At 46.0% G+C, this 10,000-nt stretch overlaps 1 pseudogene; it reads left to right on the top strand.

Moving 5' to 3' along the window:
- Positions 1–2,442: 2,442 nt before the first annotated feature.
- Positions 2,443–3,061, top strand: LOC125389140 (large ribosomal subunit protein eL13 pseudogene; annotated as a pseudogene).
- Positions 3,062–10,000: the final 6,939 nt, after the last annotated feature.

Raw genomic sequence — 10,000 nt, 5'->3', positions numbered from 1 at the left:
CTGGGAGATCTGGTCCTGTCCTACCTGGGAGAGTTCACCCTTCAGAGAGCTGGCCTTGTTGACCACAGCCCTGAGGAAACAGGCTCCAACCCTCAACAAGTTGTGTGCACAGGAGAGCTGGCTCTGTTCCTTGCCTGAGGGGGCGGTTCCAACAGAGGCCTGAACTGAGCAACTCAGCTACCGCCCAGGCCCACATCCAGGGATTTGAGTCGGCCCACCCCAACATCTACCCAATCTACAACCTGTTGGAGAGCATGAAGGGACTGGTTCATAGGAACCCTAGCTGCAGGATCTCCATGACTTGAGGCAACAGCAGGCTATCCAAGAAGGGTTTGGGTGAGGATCCAATATTAACCAGAAGACAGGGGCCTTGAACCAGATCACCAACTCAATGCAATGAACACTTGCAAGTAAAGCTGTTTGGACCAAAGGGTCTACTGCATGACACACTGCAGCTCCCAATGCCGCTAAGACAAATGAAGAGATGATGGAGAGGCAGGAAAGATGAAGGAGAGAAGTGCTTCACTTTGTATTGTTTTAATTAATTTTTTAAAACTTTCTATTGGGGTAGGGTACTGAAAAGATGAAGGATGAATATGGAGAGACGGGGAAATGAGTGAGACTGGGGGGCATGGTGTGAAATTCCCAAAGAATCAATTTTAAAAATGATGTTTAAAAAATTTCTAAAGAAACACTGGGCTGGGCTGGAGAGATGGCTCAGCAGTTAAGAGCACTGACTACTCTTCCAGAGGTCCTGAGTTCAATTCCCAGCAACCACATGGTGGCTCATAACCATCTTTAATGAGATCTGGTGCCCTCTTCTGGCCTACAGGCAGGATACTGTATAAATAAATAAATAAATAAATAAATAAATAAATAAATAAACAAACAAACTAACAAATCTTTTTAAAAAAAAAAAGAAAAGAAAGAAACACTGGGCCAAAATATCTTGTCTTTAGGACTGATAGAATTATATCAAATCTAGACATACCTTTTCTTCTACTTTTTTAAAAGTTGAACAGATTATTTCATTTCCTTAGACCATTTATAAAGCAGGTGTGAGTGTAAAGACTGAGATGACAAGCCGTGCTGTGGTGGCACACGCCTTTAATCCCAGCACTCAGGAGGCAGAGGCAGGCGGATCTCTGTGAGTTCGAGGCATCCTGGTCTACAAGAGCTAGTTCCAGGACAGGCTCCAAAGCTACAGAAAAACCTTGTCTTAAAAGCCAAAACAAAAACAAGCCAACAAACAAAAAGACTGAGGTGACATAAATAAACCCTTGCCTGACTCTCAGAGAGCTCTGTGTTCTACTGGTTAATACCGTTATTGCTTCATAACTTGTTATTGTTGATATTATAACAGGAATGATGCTATTCTTTTACATCATTAATTAGTCATTATTATTCATTATCAAATAAGTAATGGGGCTTCACTACGAACTCCGGGAGACCCACTAATGTATGAATATCGCCCCAAACATAATCCTCAACTGCCTTCTTAACAGCCTACACACAGAGCGGTGAACTGATATGTTATGTTATGATATGTGTCTAACTGTAAGGTGTGGCCTATAGGAACAGCAATCGCTAACTCTTAGAGGGCACTACATCTGTGGAGGCACTGCCTAAAGAACTCTATAGAACTAATATAATCCCTGTAACAGCTCTAATGAAGTTGGTTCTACCCACATCTTGCTGCTGAAGAAACAGACCTAGGTAGAGGGCTCAGTGGAGAAGGTACTTGCTGTGCAAGCAGAAGGAGCCGAGTTCGGAGTCCCAGGACACAAGCAAAAGCCAGGAGCCACAATGAATGTCTGGAATCTCTGGGGAGGTGGAGTCAGGCAGATCCCTGGGGTTTGCTGGCCTGCCAATTCAGTCAACCTGGTTACTCCAGATTCACTGAGAGACCTTGTCCCCAAAAAATAAGGTGGGGAGCAATGGAGCAAGATACCAGAAGTCGATCTCTGGCTTCCATCAGCGCAGGTGCAGGCCCTTGCACTCGCACGAGAAAGAGAAGAAACTGAGGCACACCTTCTCTGAAGCTCAAGTATCATCAGACTGTAGAACTGTAGAATCAAAACCACCGAGTCTGTTGTCAGACTCTACCTGTGTCTCTCCAGGGTTACTGAACCACACCTGGCTCCTTCCTTACTGCGAAGGGTTTCGCTCCCACGCCTTCCTTGGAGCCTTCAAATGGTAGGCCAGAGAGGGTTTGAAAGATCAATGCAGTGTTGTCAGACAGCTTTTGTTCTGAGCCTGCAGGCAGAAGGTGTACCATGAGCTGTGTCAGCCTGCACTGCTCACTTGGAAACCTTTCTTGTTTGCTAGTCCACTTGCCCGGCGCCTGTGGACACTGGAATGAGCAATCATGGACTGTAAGAAATGGAAGAATAGAGCACTCGGTCCTTTCCGCTCGGCCATTCTCCTGCACTGAACACAGCCATGTCGCCCAGCCCAAATGTCATGATCTTGAAGTCCAACTTCCACAAGGACTCCGCAGCAGCAAGTATACACTTGGTTCAACAAGCCAGCACACAAGATCTGCAGACGCAAGGCCAGGCAGGCGGAAGCATACCCAGCACCCCGTGTCCGGGCCCATCAGGCCCATCGTGAGTTGCCCCACAGGGAGATACCACACCAAGGTCCGAGCTGGCAGGGGCTTCAGCCTGGAGGAACTCCGGGTGGCTGGTATCCATAAGAAAGTGGCTCGCACCATCGGCACCTCTGTGGACCCAAGGAGGCCAAACAAATCTACAGAGTCCCTACTGGCCAACGTGCAGCGCCTGAAGGAGTACCGTTCCAAGCTCGTACTTTCCCCAGGGAGCCTTCTGCTCCAAAAAGGGGAGATAGTTCTGCTGAAGAACTTAAATTGGCCACCTAGCTAACAGGACCTGTGATGCCTATCTGGAATGTTTATAGAAAGCCAAAGTCATCACAGAAGAGAAGAATTTCAAGGTTTCTGCCAGTCTTTGCATGGCCCCAGGCCAATGGCCGGCTCTTTGGCATCCAAGCAAAGAGGGAAAAGGAAGCTACAGAGCAAGATGTTGAAAAGAAAAAATGACGTGCTGTTGGAATAGTGAAATAAATTTTCCATAAAGCAAAAAAAAAAGAAAGGAAAGACAGGCAGAAAGAAAGAAAGAAAGAAAGAAAGAAAGAAAGAAAGAAAGAAAGAAAGAAAGAAAGAGAGAGAGAGAAGAATTTCAATCTGGTCTTTGAACTTCAACCTTAGCAGGTTGCCCCATTTGGGAAAGTGTGGTGCTCTAATAGTTGGGCTCAAATGAGTTGGCGGCTGCAATCTGAGAAGAATGTCCTCTCAGCCCTCATTCAGGGCAAGAGTCTTGAAGCTAGGGAGGCCTGCAAGGCTCTGAAGTGAGAAATTCAGTGTGCTTTACTTGGGACTCTGGGTTTGAGGCTCAGGCCTTTTTTCTGCCTTCAGCCATTTACCCATCCAGAGTCTTTTTTCTTTAAATACTTATTTATTTATTATATATACAGTGTTCTGCCTGCATGTATGCCTGCAGGCCAGAAGCAGGCACCAAACCTCATGTGAGCAACCATGTGGTTGCTGGGATTGAACTCAGGACCTCTGGAAGAGCAACCAGTGCTCTTAACCTCTGATCCTCCAGTCCCCAGAGTCTTTGAAACAGAGCTCCCCAAAGGCAGGCTCTTGTCACTAGGCACCTCTCCACTGCAGCTCGGTTCCAGACTGCATTATCAGAATTCTCCCTCTCCAGGACACATCTAAGCTCCCAGCAGTTAGCTGCCAGACCACAGAGAAGAAGGCTTGGGGGATTATTGTAAGGAGGTTTTCCACAGCATCAGCAGCTGGATAGAAGGAGGCAGTTGACTTAGCTCTCTAAGTACAGCCAAGGGGCAGCAGGAGCGAGATGCAGTCAGTTGATGCTTGGTATCCATGAGAAATAAGTTTCTGGATACCTTGCACACACAACATCCAACGATGCTCAGGTCCAGCTCATAGGAAGATGTGCAGTTTACATATGTGTCATTTGCTTGCTTGTTTTGAAACAGGCTCTCATACCATAGACAAAGCTGGCCTGAAACTCACTACACAGCCTAGGCTGGCCTCTAACTTGTAAGCCTTCTGCTTTAGTCTCCCAGGTGCTGGGATAGCAGCAGGCATGGGCCACCATGAAATTGTCTCTAGATGGCTTCATTGCCTGTACAGTGCCAACGCTAAGCAAGTGAGTACGCTGTATTGCTGAAAGCTTGAAGACAAGATCTGAAACCAGAAAGGGGACCGTGAGGTTGGGGAATGGCGTTGAGGAAGGAGGGAAGAAACAGGACATGTAAAATGAAAGAAGAAAGAGGCCATCGGGAGTGGAAGGGTTCAAGGGGGATGGGGGGGAGAGGAGGGTGAGAATCAAGAAAACAAAATCACGTCTAAAAATGCCATAATGATCCCTAACATCTTGTATGCTAATTAGAATTTTTTTTTTCTCGAGACAAAGTTTCTCTGTGTAACAGCCCTGGCTATCCTGGAACTCCTTTTGTAGACCAGACTGGTTTGGATCTCACAGAGATCTGCCTGCCTCTGCCTCCTGAGTGCTGGGAATAAAGGTGTGGGCCACCACAGCCCAGCTAGAATTGTTTTTTTAAGTTTTAAATAAGCCAGGGTTGGAAAGGTGAGTCAACAAGGAAACATACTTGCCACCAAGCCTGACCACCCGAGTTTGATCCCTGAGACTTACAAGGGCAGAATCAACTCCCACAAGCTGTCCTCAGACCTCCACCTGTATGCCATGGCATATACTCTGCCACAATGGAGTAGTAGACCCAGGTACATACACAAACATGGGGGTGGGGCCTGGAGGGAGGGAGGGAGAATGAAAAAATTAAATAGTGGTCTGGGAAAAAAACAAAAAATTCAAACACATTCAGTATTTAGTACAAGTGCAATTTTTTTCAAGTATTTTTCAATATGACCATTTTGGGTATAGCTCAGTGGTAGCATGCATGCTAGAATGTATCAGATCATGTCGTTCTAGGCTGAAAAAAATGGCACTTACTGTGTGAGACCGATGACCCAAGTTCAATCCCTGAATCCCATAATGGAAGAAGACAATCAACTCCTAAAAGTTGTTCTCTCTCTCTCTTTCTCTCTCTCTCTCTCCTTCTCTCTCTCTCTCTCTCTCTCTCTCACACACACACACACACACACACACACACACACACACACACGGGAGAAAAAACAAGACCTTGGGGCTAGAGAAATGGCTCAGTGGTTAAGAGCACTGGCTGCTCTACCAGAGGTCCTGAGTTCAATTCCCAGCAACTAGATGATGGCTCACAACCATCTACAGTGAGATCTGATGCACTCCTCTGGCCTGCCAGCATATATGCAGGCAGAATACTGTATACATAATAAATTTTAAAAAAGAAGAAGAAAAAGAAGAAGAAACAAGACCTTAGGTTCCATCCTAAGCACTGCTGAGAAAAATTAAATATTTTCTGTTTACTAGACTGGGTTGAATCTGCAGACACAGGGCCTGCCTGTTCAGCACAATAGTTATGAGTCCAGAGGCTGAAACAGGAAGGTCAGGGCCTAAGTCTTGGCTTCCCTTCTGTGTGTTACCTTGGGCAAGTCCTTAGCCTTTTAGTGCTACTGTTCCTTATTTTCAAAAAGAACTAATTGGAAGTAATACAGCCCTTAGCTTGGACCACTGTGGTGATTAGGTTAGCCCACACAAACCATTTACAGTAGGGTATGATACACCATACTCAATCATGTAAAAACTATTTTTGTTGCATGCAGATCCAGTGTCTCGGAGGTATAAATGTGGTTTCTACATCTGACCCATCCCCCATTCCTTTGGCCAGTCATCCCTATAACCTTGCTCTGGATGGACACAAAGGAAGGACTCTCACGGGACTCTGGTGGGCAAATGATAACAGGTTGGACCCAATTAGAACAAGATCCCTGGACCAGATGTTGCTTGTATGCAGAGGATGGGATGAAAGAATTGGTTCCAGGGGCTTGGGACCTGCTTGTAAAGATGCTAATTGATTTCTTGCTCACAATTTTTTACCCTTAAATGAACAAGAAAGAGGATATCACTGAGGCTCATGTGTTTCATGGGCTAATACATGGGTCCAGAGAGAGGAGAAAACTGGCTTTGTTTTTCTCTCCGTAAGAAACATAGTCTCATTTATCCCAGGCAAAGACTTAATTCCTGCAGATCCTCAGAGCTGGAAGTGGATAAAGGTTACCCTCAGAACTGCAAGGGAGTACTGCCTCTTGCACACCCTGAGCCAAAGGCCTGGGAAATCCAGGTGGGTTTGACATTTTCTCAATAGGGAGTTTGGGGAGAGGGGCAAGGATGAAGCCCTAGTCTTAGAAACTGGCGATGGGAAGAATCAGACCCAACAACAGAAGAGGTCCTGTAAGAATTACTTCACCCTCAAACTCTGTCTCCTGCATCTTTGCCTCTTGTTACAATGTCGAGTGGACTGTATCAATTTGGTGACATCACTGTCTTTAAGAAGAATTTTGTCTTGAGTGTAACATGGGACACTTACTGCATGCCCTTTGTGTTTTCCCATTAACACATTAAATCCTCACAGAAACCCTACAAGATAGATACACAAACTATCCCTGAGCTACAAAGCAACTGAAAGGCAGAGGTCACGTGTAGATTGAACTCAAAAGTCTGACAGAGTCCCTCACCTCGGTTCTTCTTGTGCCTCCAAACCTTAGCACTATCTGAGCTTACTGTGCTGTACTGAATTAAGAGCACGGACAGTGGGGGTACTGATGCCGTGAGCTTAATGCCAAGGGCTCTATAAATATTAGCTGAAGAACTGACTGCCAAGAAGATGACCTGAGGCTAGCCAGATGGCTCGGCGGGTCAAGGCTCCTGCGGCCAAACCTGACGCCCTGAGTTCGATCCCCAGGAACCACATGGTAGAAGGAGAGAACTGATTCCGTCAGTTTGACTTCTGACCTCCACAGGTGCACTGTGGCCGGGATGCACACACATACACACACACAGGGTAAATAAAATAAACAGTGAAGCTGTGGTTCTGTCACAGCAGCAGTCGCCCACCTGGAGGTAATGGCGGAAAGAGGGAGGGAACCGATGGGGAGCTACCTCAGCTGCTCGGCCATGCACATCAGTTCTAGGATGTATCCTGTGTCATAGGAATGCAGGCCTTGTGCATGCAGGAAAGCTGTGCTACACTGCGCTACATCCTCAGCTCCCTCCTTTCCATTCTTGAGACTTTCTATCGCCTCCTCTAGTCCAAGGCTGATTACCACCTTTCCTTTCTTTTCCTTCTTACGGCTTTGAGTGGACGTGCGTGGTATATGAATGTGTACACAGGTGTGCACAGGTACACTGACCCAGGTACCTGTGGAAGCTAAAGGCTAATGACTTTATTAGTTGCTTCACTATTCACAGTTTTGACTGGGCAGGGTGGTCACTGAGCTCTGCCTGTCTCTACTCCCGACCTCTGAGAATCCAGGTGCAAGCCACTGCATCTGGCGTTTATGTGGGTGTGGGTACTAAGGAGCCAAACTTGGGTTCTCATGCTTGTGTGGCAAACTCACTGGACCCTTTCCCCTGGTCCCACACCTCCTTCTTTAAAAAGAAAACTTCATTTACCTATGTGCATGAGTGCTCTATTTGCATGTATGCCGGCGTGACAGGAGGAGGATCAGACTGAAGAGGCTATTTAGATTTCCATTATAGATGGCTGTGAGGCTCTGTGTGGGTGCTGGGAATTGAACCCAGGACCTCTGGAAGAATAGTCAGTGCTCTTAACCTCTGAGCTATCTCTCTATTACCACCATCTCCTTTAACACACACTTGCCTTTTTCTCAACTTAGGAATGAATCCTGCTGGTGTCATCCCTCTGAATGTCAGACTCCTCTGTTTTTGCTAGGTTAATATTTCCAGGAAACAATTTCAATTGAGCAAAGCCTGGCACTCCAGGTGCCTTCCTGAGTCCTTCGAAGCTTTCCCATCCTCCCAAACCCACTGCTCCATTTCAGACACAATTTTACATATTTATATTTTGTCTCTGAGTTTGTTACCAAGTCAGGCTCTGGGCATCTGTAGTAGAAGAGAATAACAGAAAACTCTCTGTTTTTAATTATTAATTTTTTTCAAGTTCAAAGCTTTATTGTGCAAGACAGAGGACCACACTTCTGCCTGCCCACCTCCAAACTTTTAAATTGCTATTGCTCTGAGACCCTGGTGACACCCTTCATGATCTCCACTGGAATTTGAAGAGAGTATAATCAAGAAAGCTCAAAGCTTCCTTCCTTAAACACAGGCAGTATATTATATTACAGTTTGTCTTTACATTGAAGATGAAAACCACACTGAAATTTACCATTAAGCTAAACTTATTTTTCCTTCTTAAATGTCTTTGCTACATACTTTTAACTATTCTTGTGACTTCTTGTCCTTCATTTTGTGGTGTATACAATGTCTTCATCCTTTTTTGGAACTTTTGTATCTTTCTTGGCACCCCGAGTTACTTTGGGGCTAGGTTCACTGTCCAAGGTGGCTCCAGTTTTTCAGGATCTCAAAGACCTGGCATCTGAATCTCCAGAGACTCCTTTCTCTTTCTGAGTCTTCAAGGTTTCTACACCAGTCTCACTTGTTTTCTCCTCTGCTGCACGAGGCTGGGGGATCTCACTCTGTCCTCCAGACCCTAAGCACGTTCTTTTTCCACTGACTTTGCCCCTAGGTGTAGACTTCCTGTCTCCATCATCTGTGTTTTGCAGCTCTGATTCCTGGGAGCTTCTCACGGTCTTCTCGTTTGTCTTCCTCCCATCCTTCTCTGCAGTTGCACCAGCCTTGGGTCTTGGATGCTTTTCACTGGTTTTCTCTCAGTGTCTGGAGGGCAGAGGCAGTTTCTGATCTGGAGGGGTGGGGTTTTCTACTTGGGTTTCCTGTTCTGCTTTCATGACGTTGCTAATCTGCTCTTCCACTGGTTCGGTTTTGATTGACATGATTCTCAGGTGTTTCATCTACATGGGTCCAGGTAACATGTACCCATTGCTGGGAGCAGCCCTCTGTTTCTTAGGTGTAGGCTTCTTATCTGTTACTTCCTGCTTTGGAGTCACAGAGCACAACCCCCTGGTTCTTGGAACCCTCCATCTCTTGCAGACTTCCTCTTGGAGGACAGGAAAGTGTTGCTTTTGTTTTGTGATTCTGCAGGGTCTCTGGTATTCACCGACATTTCCACAGTGTCCTCTTTAGAGGACCTTAGCACTCTCCTGCTTGTTCTCAGAGGTTTTATGGGGCCTGGCGTTCGCTGTACCTTGCTCTTAAGGGTCTTAAGGTGTCGTGCTTTAGTTTCTCAGTGTGCTCTGATATTTGAATTATTTTTTGGAGTCACCCTAATTATTAAATTTTTAATTTTTGATTATTTCGTACATATATAAATGTACTATAATCACATTCACTCCCTCGACCCCATCTTATCCCCTCCCGGACTCACTTCTTCCCATATAGTCTTCCTCTGATTTTCACGTCTTTTCGTTTGACATTTAGGTCTTGTGCAGGTAGCCACAACTGCTGCGTGTTCATGATCTCCAAGGCTGAGTCACATTCAAGCTTCATCGCACCCCTCTGACTTCTTTCCGCCCCCTCTTCCTTGATGCTCCCTAAGCCCTAAAGAAGTAACTTAGACGTTCTAGCTAGGGCTGAGCATGTAACAGTCATTCTAGGGCTGAGCTTTACCAGTCATGAGACTCTGAATTCGTTGTCTCCCTCAGACTCAGGCTGATAGCAGCACTAGACCATGAGTACAAACGTAAGTATTTAGAAAGCACTTTAGCTATAAGTCATACCAACAATACCAAGTTCCCTCCCAGGGCACGCGGCCTCCTTAGCCATAAGCTTTTGATCAGGTTTACAGAACTGGACATGCCTTCCCTCCCATAGGGTGGACCTCGGATTCTAGCAGAAAGTGGCTGGTAACCCTCCCCCACCCCCAAACTCCTCAGTCTTATCACTATTGCACCAAT

Source organism: Myodes glareolus, chromosome 4 (genome assembly GCF_982192425.1).
Source record: "Myodes glareolus chromosome 4, mMyoGla1.1, whole genome shotgun sequence".
NCBI classification, from domain to species: Eukaryota; Metazoa; Chordata; class Mammalia; order Rodentia; family Cricetidae; genus Myodes; species Myodes glareolus.
The sequence above is the reverse complement of the archived record's forward strand: the minus strand, read 5'-3'. Positions and strand labels throughout refer to the sequence as shown.